The following is a 14,267-nucleotide window of genomic DNA, read 5'->3' as shown; positions in this document are numbered from 1 at the left end:
AGCAGCTGAAGCTCCAACAAGGATTTGCAGTAAGGGAGTAGCTTCCCAGAGGCTTTATGTGTTGCCTCCAGTCAGGGACCTCAGTGAAGAGGGACTGTAGGGTAGAAGCTGCTTTCCTGACAACTTCCAGGAGGGAATGTGTGTGAATACTGCAAATGCCTAATGGAGACCTTTCCTCTGTGAGAAATGCCTAATGCCTGCAGCTCTGTGTGAGAAATGTGCTATTGCCTCAGCTCCTGTGTGAGTACTAAACCTGTGGTCACTTGCCTCGTGCATAGTAAAATAAACCGTTTTCTGTTTTACTGCAAGAACCTCCTGGCGCCCATCTTTTGTTGTATGCACAGTAGCCTGGGGGGATGTAGTTGCGCTACACCATAGAGGGAACACTTCCACATGGCGAAGGCCCTGACCCTGTTGTGTGAAGTTGCGTGTAACCCATGCTTCTACTGCTAGCTGGACAGTTTAACTATTTGTGTGCTATGCAGCCCAAATAGGTGTTACATGTGGCTGCCCAACGTGGGGCTCGATTCCCTAAATCCAGGCTGTGCATTGTTTTGTTCGAATCGTACGAATGGATGTACGAATTTGTCGGAGTGTACGAATGGATCGTACGAATTTTTCGAAGTGGATAAACGGAACGTACGAATTCTTCGAATCGTATGGATTTCCTTCGAAGTATTTGGCCGTGGGTTCGGGCTTGGAGGTTCGCCCCGAATTTCACGAAGGCCTGCGGATGTCAGTTGGATGGGAGGAAGATGGATGTCCCGGATGGAGCCATTTCCTGCTCATGTGTGATCCCGGATCATGGATCTGGAAGAGGAGAACCTGGAGGATGGATTCTTCTGATGTTTGCTACAGCTCTTCTATGGACTCCTGCAGAGTGAGATGCCTAGAGTGCTGCTTGCTTGTTTTTTGTGGCTGGAAGGACTGCTGGACTAAGTGGGTTCTAATTCAGGACTATTGATCCCCACCACCATTTCTTCTGCCTTCACCTACTCGCTGAGTAGTGTTTCTGCACCCAAGGACTGGCCTGTGTGGACCCTTGGGGAGGGGGAGAAGTATTTTTGCTGATGTGTAATAAAGTTGACCAACTGCAATGTTTATTATGCAATTGAAAATGTTTGATACAGTATTGTGCATGCTGTGTTTCCTTTACAGTGACCATTGTTACCAGGTATGCCTTAGGAGAGGATACCAGAAGTGGATGTGATGGTACTGTAAGTTGATATATGTTGGGGATGTTTAAACCATTGTCGGGACGAAATGGGTTTTTCCCCCGGGTGTATGTAGGGACCCCTACTGGGTAATCTGCCCTGCAGCTTTAAGGCCCCCACCTTTTTTCTTAGAGTGATCTGCCAGGAGAGAATGACACTCCCCTGCTACACTGCTATATAGTGTGTGTAGGGAGTGGCCACTTCCTCTTTGGCCTGTGGATGGTGATCCAGCTGGGTGTGCTCAGGGGAGCCTGGGCACAGCTAGGCCCAGAAAGGCCCATGTGCTTTGGAAGAAGAAGTCGGGGACCAGGTAACCCCGTGAATGAGGAATAGTTGCACTAGGGCAGACTTGTTATAGTCTCTCTAGGAGAGAAAGGCAGAGAGGTGAGAGAGAAAGAGCAGCTGAAGCTCCAACAAGGATTTGCAGTAAGGGAGTAGCTTCCCAGAGGCTTTATGTGTTGCCTCCAGTCAGGGACCTCAGTGAAGAGGGACTGTAGGGTAGAAGCTGCTTTCCTGACAACTTCCAGGAGGGAATGTGTGTGAATACTGCAAATGCCTAATGGAGACCTTTCCTCTGTGAGAAATGCCTAATGCCTGCAGCTCTGTGTGAGAAATGTGCTATTGCCTCAGCTCCTGTGTGAGTACTAAACCTGTGGTCACTTGCCTCGTGCATAGTAAAATAAACCGTTTTCTGTTTTACTGCAAGAACCTCCTGGCGCCCATCTTTTGTTGTATGCACAGTAGCCTGGGGGGATGTAGTTGCGCTACACCATAGAGGGAACACTTCCACATGGCGAAGGCCCTGACCCTGTTGTGTGAAGTTGCGTGTAACCCATGCTTCTACTGCTAGCTGGCAGTTTAACTATTTGTGTGCTATGCAGCCCAAATAGGTGTTACATTTGGCTGCCCAACGTGGGGCTCGATTCCCTAAATCCAGGCTGTGCATTGTTTTGTTCGAATCGTACGAATGGATGTACGAATTTGTCGGAGTGTACGAATGGATCGTACGAATTTTTCGAAGTGGATAAACGGAACGTACGAATTCTTCGAATCGTATGGATTTCCTTCGAAGTATTTGGCCGTGGGTTCGGGCTTGGAGGTTCGCCCCGAATTTCACGAAGGCCTGCGGATGTCAGTTGGATGGGAGGAAGATGGATGTCCCGGATGGAGCCATTTCCTGCTCATGTGTGATCCCGGATCATGGATCTGGAAGAGGAGAACCTGGAGGATGGATTCTTCTGATGTTTGCTACAGCTCTTCTATGGACTCCTGCAGAGTGAGATGCCTAGAGTGCTGCTTGCTTGTTTTTTGTGGCTGGAAGGACTGCTGGACTAAGTGGGTTCTAATTCAGGACTATTGATCCCCACCACCATTTCTTCTGCCTTCACCTACTCGCTGAGTAGTGTTTCTGCACCCAAGGACTGGCCTGTGTGGACCCTTGGGGAGGGGGAGAAGTATTTTTGCTGATGTGTAATAAAGTTGACCAACTGCAATGTTTATTATGCAATTGAAAATGTTTGATACAGTATTGTGCATGCTGTGTTTCCTTTACAGTGACCATTGTTACCAGGTATGCCTTAGGAGAGGATACCAGAAGTGGATGTGATGGTACTGTAAGTTGATATATGTTGGGGATGTTTAAACCATTGTCGGGACGAAATGGGTTTTTCCCCCGGGTGTATGTAGGGACCCCTACTGGGTAATCTGCCCTGCAGCTTTAAGGCCCCCACCTTTTTTCTTAGAGTGATCTGCCAGGAGAGAATGACACTCCCCTGCTACACTGCTATATAGTGTGTGTAGGGAGTGGCCACTTCCTCTTTGGCCTGTGGATGGTGATCCAGCTGGGTGTGCTCAGGGGAGCCTGGGCACAGCTAGGCCCAGAAAGGCCCATGTGCTTTGGAAGAAGAAGTCGGGGACCAGGTAACCCCGTGAATGAGGAATAGTTGCACTAGGGCAGACTTGTTATAGTCTCTCTAGGAGAGAAAGGCAGAGAGGTGAGAGAGAAAGAGCAGCTGAAGCTCCAACAAGGATTTGCAGTAAGGGAGTAGCTTCCCAGAGGCTTTATGTGTTGCCTCCAGTCAGGGACCTCAGTGAAGAGGGACTGTAGGGTAGAAGCTGCTTTCCTGACAACTTCCAGGAGGGAATGTGTGTGAATACTGCAAATGCCTAATGGAGACCTTTCCTCTGTGAGAAATGCCTAATGCCTGCAGCTCTGTGTGAGAAATGTGCTATTGCCTCAGCTCCTGTGTGAGTACTAAACCTGTGGTCACTTGCCTCGTGCATAGTAAAATAAACCGTTTTCTGTTTTACTGCAAGAACCTCCTGGCGCCCATCTTTTGTTGTATGCACAGTAGCCTGGGGGGATGTAGTTGCGCTACACCATAGAGGGAACACTTCCACATGGCGAAGGCCCTGACCCTGTTGTGTGAAGTCGCGTGTAACCCATGCTTCTACTGCTAGCTGGACAGTTTAACTATTTGTGTGCTATGCAGCCCAAATAGGTGTTACATACTGAAAGAGGTAATGGGTAAGTGCAGCTCTACGCTTGCTGCAGCAATGAACTTATGATTCCATTTACCCACTGTTGCCAAGCCAACCCCTTCTTCCGCAGTGAACACCCTCCCGGTCGTTAAATAGGAGCAAAAATGTACTCGATGGTAAGGAAATTAATTGTGTTATAGGATATAAAAGAAGCCGGTCCCAGCACCACAGCCACACCAACCCCTTCACCCACAGCGTAACAACCTCCCAGTGGTGACAATTATCCCATTTGTTTCAGGTATCTTGCAAGGCCCTGCCTAACGAAATGAAAATCCTAAAAGAGTATGCACCTGACGTGCGTTTCGTTCACAGCATGTGAACTTTGTCAAAGGCTACAAATCTGCAAACAGTGCACATCTACTTATAGACACGGATCCAACAGTTGTGTTTTAAATTCACCAATGAATCCATGCAACATCATAAGGGAGCGGGCCGGAGGCAAACGGAGCCGAATCCCTTTACCCTAAATATCGTATTAAAGTGGCCACATTCATGCATCCTGCATTGTATTTAGAGCGGAGTCCCTCTACCTTAAATATTGTATTAGAGTGGCCACATTTTTGCATCATGCTTCAAGGCTCTTGCCTTGGATTATAGACACAATGTTGCGGATTATTTGAAACAATTGCATAAAGTAAAAGACTAGTGAGGCACCATATAGTGAAAATCATGTTATGGCCAGGATTGTATTGTTTAGATCTAGCAGTACCAGCATTGATTTTTTAGACATCACAAATTCAATAAATGAGCAGGGTACTATCTGCACTGATTTATTTAGGAAAGCGACAACTACCAATTTGATTCTTCATTTTCAGAGCCATCATACCATGGCTACAAAACGTGGCATCCCTGTGGGTGAATTCTTACGTCTGCACCGTAACTGCTCAGATCTCCAGACTTTCAATAAAAGAGTGTGTGAACAGAAAGATTGATCGCAAGGGGTTATTCACGAAATGTGATTAATAAGGCCCATTCAAGAGCACTAAAGACACGCAGAGAAACATTATTGGAGGGACGAAAGTGACACTCATATGACAAAGAACAACTGGTCAGATATATAGGTACTTTCTGCAAACAATGGCATACCATCTATACAATTCTGTCTAAACATTGGCACATTTTACAAACAGATTCAGTACTATCTACAATGCTGGAACCACAACCACTAACCTGTTGTTGAAGGGCACCTAACCTTAGGGATAGGCTTGTAAAAAGCCATCTGCCCAAATTAGAAAATTGGCCAGTACTTATGGGTACTTGTGCATGTAGAAAATGTAAAGCATGCAAATATATGCATAACCGAAATACAGTAATAGACCGATTCGGGAAAACTCGCAGAATCACACATAGTTTTACATGCAATACAGTTAACATTGTTTATATGTTAATCTGCCCTTGTGACAAGATCTATATTGGGAAGACCAACCGGGCATTTAAGAAGAAACTACTAGAGCATGTCGCAAGTAGGGATGTCGCGGACTGTTCGCCTGCGAACTAATTTGCGCGAACATCGACTGTTCGCGTCCGCCGAATGTTCGCGAACGTCACGCGACGTTCGCCAATTTGGGTTCGCCTTAGCTGGCGCTTATTTTTGACCTCTCACCCCAGACCAGCAGATACATGGCAGCCAATCAGGAAGCTCTCCCTCCTGGACCACCCCTACACCCCCTGGACCACTCTCCTTCCTGCAGCGTTTTTTCATTCTGCCTGTGTGTGCTTGGAAGAGCTAGTGTAGGGAGAGAGCTGGTTAGTGATTTGAGGAACAGTTGATAGTAACTTTGCTGGCTAGTAATCTACTTGATAACTGCTCTGTATTGTAGGGACAGAACTCTGCAGGGATTTGAGGGACATTTTAGGTTAGGTAGCTTTGCTGGCTAGTAATCTACCTTCTACTGCAGTGCTCTGTATGTAGCTGCTGTGGGCAGCTGTCCTGCTGCTGATCTCTCATCTGCTGACTGCTGCCTGTAACCCAATAGTCCTTGTAAGGACTGCTTTTATTTTCTTTTTTGTTTTTTTACTTTGCTACTATAAGAGCCCAGTGCTATTAGTCTAGCTGTGTTGGGGAGTGGGACTGGTGTGCTGCTCCTCCTAGTAGTTCACCACTACCAGCACCAACCAGAGTCAAAATTGTTACAAAGTATCTTATTTGCACCTGTTAGCTGTTCTGAGCTCTTTGCCAAAAGCTAATTAAGTTAGCTGTTCAGTTCAGAGAAAAGAGGGACTTTCCAGTACAAAAGAGGGACAGGGGGTTGAGTGGTCAAAAGAGGGACAGTTGGGAGGTATGCAAGTGCCACCTAGCTGTGTGAGCTTTTTCACATTCTGTCTAAATAACAATAATAATTCTGTGTCCGTAAACATCACCTGAGTGATACAGCAGCAATAATATATTGTAATATATAATATCCGTATCCACTACTGTATACGTTGCCCTTGCAGGCATTGTTTGCCCAGTCTTTAACCAAGTGCCACCTCGCTGTGTGAGCTTTTCACATTCCGTGTCCAGAAACATCACCTGAGTGACGTAGTGTGATTTCTGCCCTTTACAGCACAAAACGCAGCGCTGTGTCAACAATGTATTTTTCAGATACATTTTTGCCCTTGATCCCCCTCTGGCATGCCACTGTCCAGGTCGTTGCACCCTTTAAACAACTTTAAAATCATTTTTCTGGCCAGAAATGTCTTTTCTAGCTTTTAAAATTCGCCTTCCAATTGAAGTCTATGGGGTTCGCGACGTTCGCGAACCGTTCGCATTTTTGACGCAAGTTCGCGAATATGTTCGCGAACATTTTTTCCGCCGTTCGCTACATCCCTAGTCGCAAGCATTGATAATGCCCCAGATCTAGCTAAGGCTAATAAGAGACTGCCAACGGTCAGCTGCCACTTTTTGGAATATCATAACCATTCTAGTAGTGGCCTTAAAGCCATGGGTCACTCTAAAATATCTCTGGGTATACGAGGGGTTGATCTTGAGAAAGCACTCCTTTCCAAAGAAAGTGAATGGATTTTCACTATGAATGCACTCAACCCTATTGGTTTGAATGAAAGTATAATTATGAATGTATTCATATGATTCACCTTCCCTGACTATGGGTATATTCCCATACATACCAGCTGGGGTACAATAGGCTATATTGGCTCAAATCCTTCATGATGAGAACGTGGTATATTCCCGTGATGTTAACGTGTTAGCATAATAATAATAACAGAATGTTAATGAAGAAACATAACAACTACAATCAAGATCTAAACGATATAATCCTGGCCACAACATGATTTTCACTGTATGGCGCCTCACTAGTTTTTTACTTTATGCAATTGTTTCAAATAATCCGCAACATTGTGTCAATAATCCTCTTGCCTTGAAACATGATGCATAAATGTGGCCACTCTAATACAATATTCAAGGTAGAGGGATTCCGCTCTAAATACGATACAGGATGCATGAATGTGGTCACTTTAATTCGATATTTAGGGTAGAGGGATTCTGCTCCGTTTTCCTCCGTCCCGCCCCTTATGATGTGGCATGGATTCATTGGTGAATTTAAAACACAACTGTTGGGTCCGTGTCTATAAGTAGATGTGCACTGTCGGCAGATTTGTAGCCTTTGACAAAGTTCACATGCTGTGAACAAAACGCGTGTCAGGCGCATACTCTTTCACGATTTTAATTTCGTTGGGCAGGATGTCACAAGATACCTGAAACAAATGGGATAATTGTCACCACTGGAAGGTTGTTACACTGTGGGTGAAGGGGTTGGTGTGGCTGTGGTGCTGGGACCGGCTTCTTTTTTATCCTATAACACAATTAATGTCCTAACCATCGAGTACATTTTTGCTCCTATTTAACAACCGGGAGGGTGTTCACTGCGGGAGAAGGGGTTGGCTTGGCAACAGTGGGTAAATGGAATCACAAGTTCATCGCCGCAGCAAGCGTAAAGCTGCACTTACTCATTACCTCTTTCAGTACCTGGGAGGATTTATACTTCGGAATGGTTGGAACCTACTTCTGCTACCGCCGCAATAAATCTAATAGCCGCACCTAGATAGTGCCTCTTTCGGTCTAAACACAGCAGTCTGCTACTATATTAATATTTTAGACGTTATATGCTGCGGTAATATCAAATTAAATGTATAAGATGCTATGCATGGTGGATACCATTGTCTATGTATATAAGGCTGATACCAGTACACAACAACATGCCACCATATTATTTTGTGGGATTGTTCGCATACATATTTTAAACCCACTATCCTGTGGCATCTCGCCTCCCTTTACCTAACGTATTTTTAATGGTGTTAATCTGTACTTTTGTCTTTCTTAATGATACTTAAAGTTATGTTTTAACACATGTTGTGGGGTAGATAGGTCAATTCTTTTTCTTTTCTATATTGGTTTAATTATTTGACCTTGCACACCATCGGTTGTGTTCTATTTGATGGGCGGTGCTCCCCAATACTCCTTACTTATTTAACTCCGGATCAACCTCCATTTTCCTTTTGCCCACTTTAGATTTTCTAACAGTCACCCAGCTAGCTGTCTCAACATCCTGCTGCTGTTCTGTTCCCCCCAAGCTATCTGACCCCGCTAGCATACCTCTCCCAACTGTCCCATTTTTAGAGAGACAGTCCCTCTTTTGACAGCTCAACACGCAGTCCCTCATTTGTACTGGAATATCCAGTTTTTCTCTGCACTGAACAGCCAGAAAAAGAAACTAAGTGTCTAACTTAATTGTTTTTTGTCAGAAAGCCCAGAACAGCCACAGCAGAAGATAAGATACTTTTGTAACAGTTTCTAGATAAGCAAATAAATCATTGTAACAATATAAGATAACAGGTCCCTTGGTAAAAGTTAGACTCACAGCTTAAAGGGCAATTCACCTTCATTTGCTCACAATCACCACAGAGGTAAGCATTTTGGATCTCTTGTTCCAAATCTGCATACATATGGAATGGCAGACTGTGCACTGGGCCAGACCTTCAATCTTGCTAACACTCATTATCCCATTACAGATCAAAACAAGATTTGAAACTCCTGTGTTTGTAACTCTACTTACAGATCCACCGCTTTACTCCAGTGTTTGCTACTTATAGGTCTCCCACTTAACTCCGGTGTTTGCAACTCCACTTATAGATCTCCCACTAAAAGTAGCCTGTTTGAAGCATCTATTAGGTTAATGCGCTTATTAGATATGGTATCAATGTTTTAGCAAATTTTTGTACTATAGGGCTGTAAACCCATCTGTGCCTTGGATATTTTAATTGTTTAATTGCCCATTGGACCTCATTCTGTGTTATCGAGTTTTCCATCTGTTCCACCTTGGAATCTGTAAGTTTGGGGAGGTTGGCTGTTTCTAATAATTTATCTACTTTCCCTTTAGAAAAAGACTGGTTGGAACTATATAATTATTGATAGAATTTATTGAATTCCACTAAAATCTTGACAGGGTTGCCTGAGATATCCCCCTGTGATGAGGAATTTGTGCTAGATTTTGAGGTGCTCAAAGCATTTTAGCGAGCAGCGCCATAGGTTTATTACTTAATGAGTAAAGTTTCTGTGATCGCCATTGTAGTGAGGATGCTTGGCAGAGAGGAGTAAGTCTAACTCCATCCTAAGGTTGGTTAGCTGTATTCTAAAGCTGGCCATAGACGCAAAGATCTGATCGTACGAATGGAGGATTCGTACGATTTTCGAACCGTGTGTGGAGAGTCCCGACATTTTTCGTCTGGCGGAGATCAGTCGTTTGGTCGATCGGACAGGTTAGAAAATTTCTGTCGGCTGGCAATAATATCTCTGCGTGTATTGCCGATCGTAAGATTTTCAGTGGGAGACTGTCACTAGCTTTGGTTGGACATAGATATTGTACGATATTGTTCGGGCAGAACATTGCTGATCTGTTCTTTAACTAATCTGACTGGTAAGACTTTGATCTGAATGGTTAGTGGCGGGTCGGGAGATGGGAAAGTCCGATCGTATGATGATTCGTACGATCAGATCTTTGCATCTATGGCCATCTTAAGTGTGGAGGTAGAGGCTCTCTTGTTATGGCTTTCTAGGATCTCTATTTTAGATTGGAGAAGCGTGATTTGTTGGTTGGATTGTTTAATTTTGTGACCTCTTAAAACTGCTTTATGTGCCTCCCATAGACTGATGAATGATTTAACACTATTCACATTTTCCTGAAAGTCATGGGTCAGGTGGGTTTGAATTTCCTGTTGGGTCTGCAAAATTTTTAAGAACGTGCTTAATCACACCTAGGTTGATAAAGAAGTATGTAAACCTGCTTACTAGATATCTTAACAAAATTCTTAAATGAAAGAAAATTAAAGTGCAGTGCAATCCAGTTCATTAGTAAATAAAGTTAATCATGACCAATTAATGAAATCTAAAGTGCTAATGAGAACGTGTGTCAATTGATTGTTTGAAATGATCACTAATGTTGTAAATTCATTAATGATTCATAACTTAAATAACATTCCAGATGGAGTAAAGTGCAGTTAGTATGATTGAAAATATAATTAAATATAGAGTGCTACTTAAAAAAAATGTGTCTAATAAATATAGTACAATCACTAAGGTTTTAAGTTCATTCAAAAATCATTAGATCAAATTCAGATTTAGGTAAGGTGCAGTGTAATAAATAGAATTAATTTACTTGATAAAAATATGACTAATTGGCTAGAAAGAAATTAAAAATAGGACCACGGGTTGGGGTGAATTCTGAAAGACACCTGCTAAAATCCAAAGAGAAGTTTCGGCGAAAAATTGTAAAATATAGATGTTAGAGTTGTCCCAAAAGCTGACTGCCTGTTATTTTTCTAGACTTGGGAACCACAAAGGTGGAGGCAGGACAGGGTAATCGGGACTGTGGCCTCATTTTTTAAACTTGCCCTGATCTTAAGGAGAGACTAAGCTTCACCTAAAAAGCCACAAATCCACAGCTCCTTAGAAATGAAGGAAGAGTTGGAGATTTGTAAATAGAGGATTGCAGCAGGAATCGATTCACCCCTCACCCGCAAAAACCCAGACCACGCTAAGGGGTCCGTTTACTAAAGTGCGGTAAATCTGACTTTAAGTTTCCGCATGTTATCGCTGAGAATATTTTTACGCCAGAATATTCGCAGCGACTAAGTTTACTAAACAGCGATGCGCTCAGAAGTCATTGCGATCACTTGCGGTAACTACGTTAAGGAACCAGCTTACGTTAGCGGTAATTTTAGCGAGTTGCGAATTTTCTGGCGAAAAATTACGTTTTTGCGAATATTTATGCTATAAAATAGTCTTGTTTTATGGCGGTTATTATGGCAATTTTTACTGTGACATTTATGGCCAGAAATGCATCTTCAAAACTTATAAACTTTATTGATTGATGATTATACCATCCAACAACATCACCAGAGTAATACCAATCAAACATGTCTGCATCATATAAACTCTTCTGCCAATAGAATCATAGGAAATGATACCAGTCAATCTCTTTGCTTCATAGAAATGCACAGTTTAATGTAGCCAATCCCAATGAAACCAAAAAGTGTAGAGGCTGACGAATCCTTGGACTGTGATGCCACTGCCAATAATACGACTCTGAGCTGAAACTGCTGCTGTTGCACCAGATAGAAGCAGAAGCCAAAACATCCTGTCAGCAATAGCTACAGATCTCTCTCCTGTCAGCAAAGAATGATGGGTAAAAAAAAAACATTATTATGGGATATTTCCTGCCCCTTGAGAATTTTCTGGCAGAAAAAATACTTTTACGCCACTTCATATGTGGCGGTAAAAGTTTGCGAATATTCTGGCGTTAATTTTGTCTTTAGCACATTTCGCTGTTTAGTAAACCATGCGTTAATGTGTACGTAGCGTTATTTTCAGCAAATGCGATAACTGGCGAACAATTATTCTTGCGCAAGAAAATTCGCAAATTTATATTTACCGCAGGTTAGTAAACTGGCGATAACATATTTGGCGAAAATTCTGTCTATATATTGTGCGAATATTTTTAACGCACTTTAGTAAACGGACCCCTAAGAGTTTAAAATATTAAATAGGTTTAAAACCAGAGCTAGGTTTTTCAAGGCAAAGTTATGGTCAGTGATACCGGTGAGTGGTCCGATGTAGTTGTATTTTAGCTGACCTACGAAGTTATGATTATTATTGTCTGCTTGAGTTATAAGTTTGGCATGGCTCAAATATTTTTGTGTGATACCGCAGTTGCGATTTCACATTATCCCTGCCGTCAGTTGCATGTGAAAACCCTATTCATTAAAGGTACTATGTCAAAGGTCAGCCACAGGTTTCTAAAAAGCAGGTTGCAGTCAGACTAACACTAACTTGACATAATTTTCCACTAAGTAATGCAAATTTAAAAAGTAAAAGTAGTAACCTCCGCTGTATGCTGGCTAATGCATGGAGTTTGTCAGGTAAAATGGGAGACCTAGAATTAATTGCATCCTCTAAAAATTATTATATAATTGGTATCACTGAGACTTGGTGGGATGAAACATATGACTGGACTGTGAATTTAAATGGTTACACCCTTTTTAGGAGGGACATAGGGATTAAAAAGGGTGACGGAGTGTGTTTGTATGAAAAGCCTGAATTAAAGACAATTAAAGAAATAACAATAGCTGGCACTGGTGAGAGTGTAGAATCCCTCTGGGTAGAGATTTTGATTGAGCAAAAGGTTACAAAGAAGATTATCATTGGTGTATACTATAAACCACCTTAAATAAGTGATGATTATGAAGCCCAGCTACTCTTACAAATGGAAGCAGCTTCACAACTAGGTCAAGTTATTACTATGGGGGAATAGAATTATCCAGACATTGACAGTGGTAATGGGGTTGCCAAGACAGAAAAAGCTTGTTGGTTTGTAAATATGCTGAATGACAACTTTTTATTCCAGCTCGTTTAAGAACCTATTAGGAGTAACTCTCTTTTGGATCTTGAAATAACTAATAATACTGAACTCATCTCTAGCATTTGTGTGGGTGAGCATTTAGGGAATAGTGATTATAACATGATCTCCTTTGAGATTCTATTGCAGAGGCATTTCTATAAGGGAGTAACTAAAACACTACATTTCAGATTTGCAAACTTTGACAGTATAAGGGCATCTCTGCAAAATATTAAGTGGGAAATGCTTTTCACAGGGTTAAAAACAGACCAAAAATGGAAAGTCTTTAAAATGCTGCTTAATAAATATACATGTCAGTATATTCCCCTAGTAAACAAGGAACGTCATTGCAAAGCAAAACCTTTTTGGTTCAATAGAAGTGTTGGTGTTGAGGTGGGTAAGAAAAGACATGCTTTTAAGGCTTTCAAGTTAGCTGGGACAGCCGAATCATTTATAAGGTACAAGGAGGCCAATAAATCATGCAAAAAGCGATCAGGCAAGCTAAAATCGAAATGGAAAAGGATATTGCAGCAAGCAGTAAAAAGAATCCAATATTATTTTTTAAATATGTTAATAGTAAAAAAATAAAGCATGAAGGGGTGGGACCTTTCAGAGGGGGGTCAGCTGGTTGATGAGAACAAAAAAAACTCAGATTCTGAACTCATATTTTTCGTTTGTCTACACAAATGAGGAACTAGTTAATGAAGGTTTCCTTCTTAATAGTCCCAATTCTAGTAATGATGCATGGTTCACACATGAGGAAATTCAAAAGAGACTAGAACATGTTAAGATAAACAAGGGTCCAGGCCAGAAGGCATTCATCCCAGGGTACTTCTAGAGCTTAGCTCTGTGATTGCCAAATCTATTTACTTAATTTTTCAGGATTCATTGAGGTCTGACATGTTGCCGAGAGACTGGCGAAATGTGGTGCCGCTATTCAAAAAGGGATCCCGTTCTCAGCCTCAACTATAGGCCAGTTAGTTTGATGACAGTGGTAGGAAAACTTTTCGAAGGGTTAATAAAGGATAAGATACTGGACTTCATAGCAAATCATAATACTATGAGTTTGTGCCAGCATGGTTTTATGTGTAATAGATTTTGCCAGACTAACTTAATTTCTTTTTATGAGAAGGTAAGCAGGGACCTTCATTCTGGGATGGCAGAGGAGGTGATTTACTAAATCATTTGATTCAGTGTCACACAGAAGGTTACTAGTTAATATAAGGAATGTTGGCCTGGAACATAGTATTTGTACCTGGATAGAGAACTGATTAAAGATAGACTACAAAGAGTGGTGGTAAATGGAACATTTTCTAATTGGACCAGTGTTATTAGTGGAGTACCACAGGGCTCTGTACTAGGTCCCTTGCTTTTCAACTTGTTTATTAATGACCTGGAGGTGGGCATTGAAAGTACTGTTTCTATTTTTGCAGATGATATTAAATTGTGCACAACTATAGGTTCCATGCAGGATGCTGCCACTTTGCAGAGTGATTTGTCTAAATTGGAAAACTGGGCAGCAAACTGGAAAATGAGGTTCAATGTTGATAAATGCAAGGTTATGAACTTTGGCAAAAATAATATAAATGCAAGTTATACACTAAATGGCAGTGTGTTGGGA

This window comes from Xenopus laevis, chromosome 8S (assembly GCF_017654675.1).
Source record: "Xenopus laevis strain J_2021 chromosome 8S, Xenopus_laevis_v10.1, whole genome shotgun sequence".
In the NCBI taxonomy this organism is placed as follows: Eukaryota; Metazoa; Chordata; class Amphibia; order Anura; family Pipidae; genus Xenopus; species Xenopus laevis.
This window is presented reverse-complemented; position numbering follows the sequence as displayed.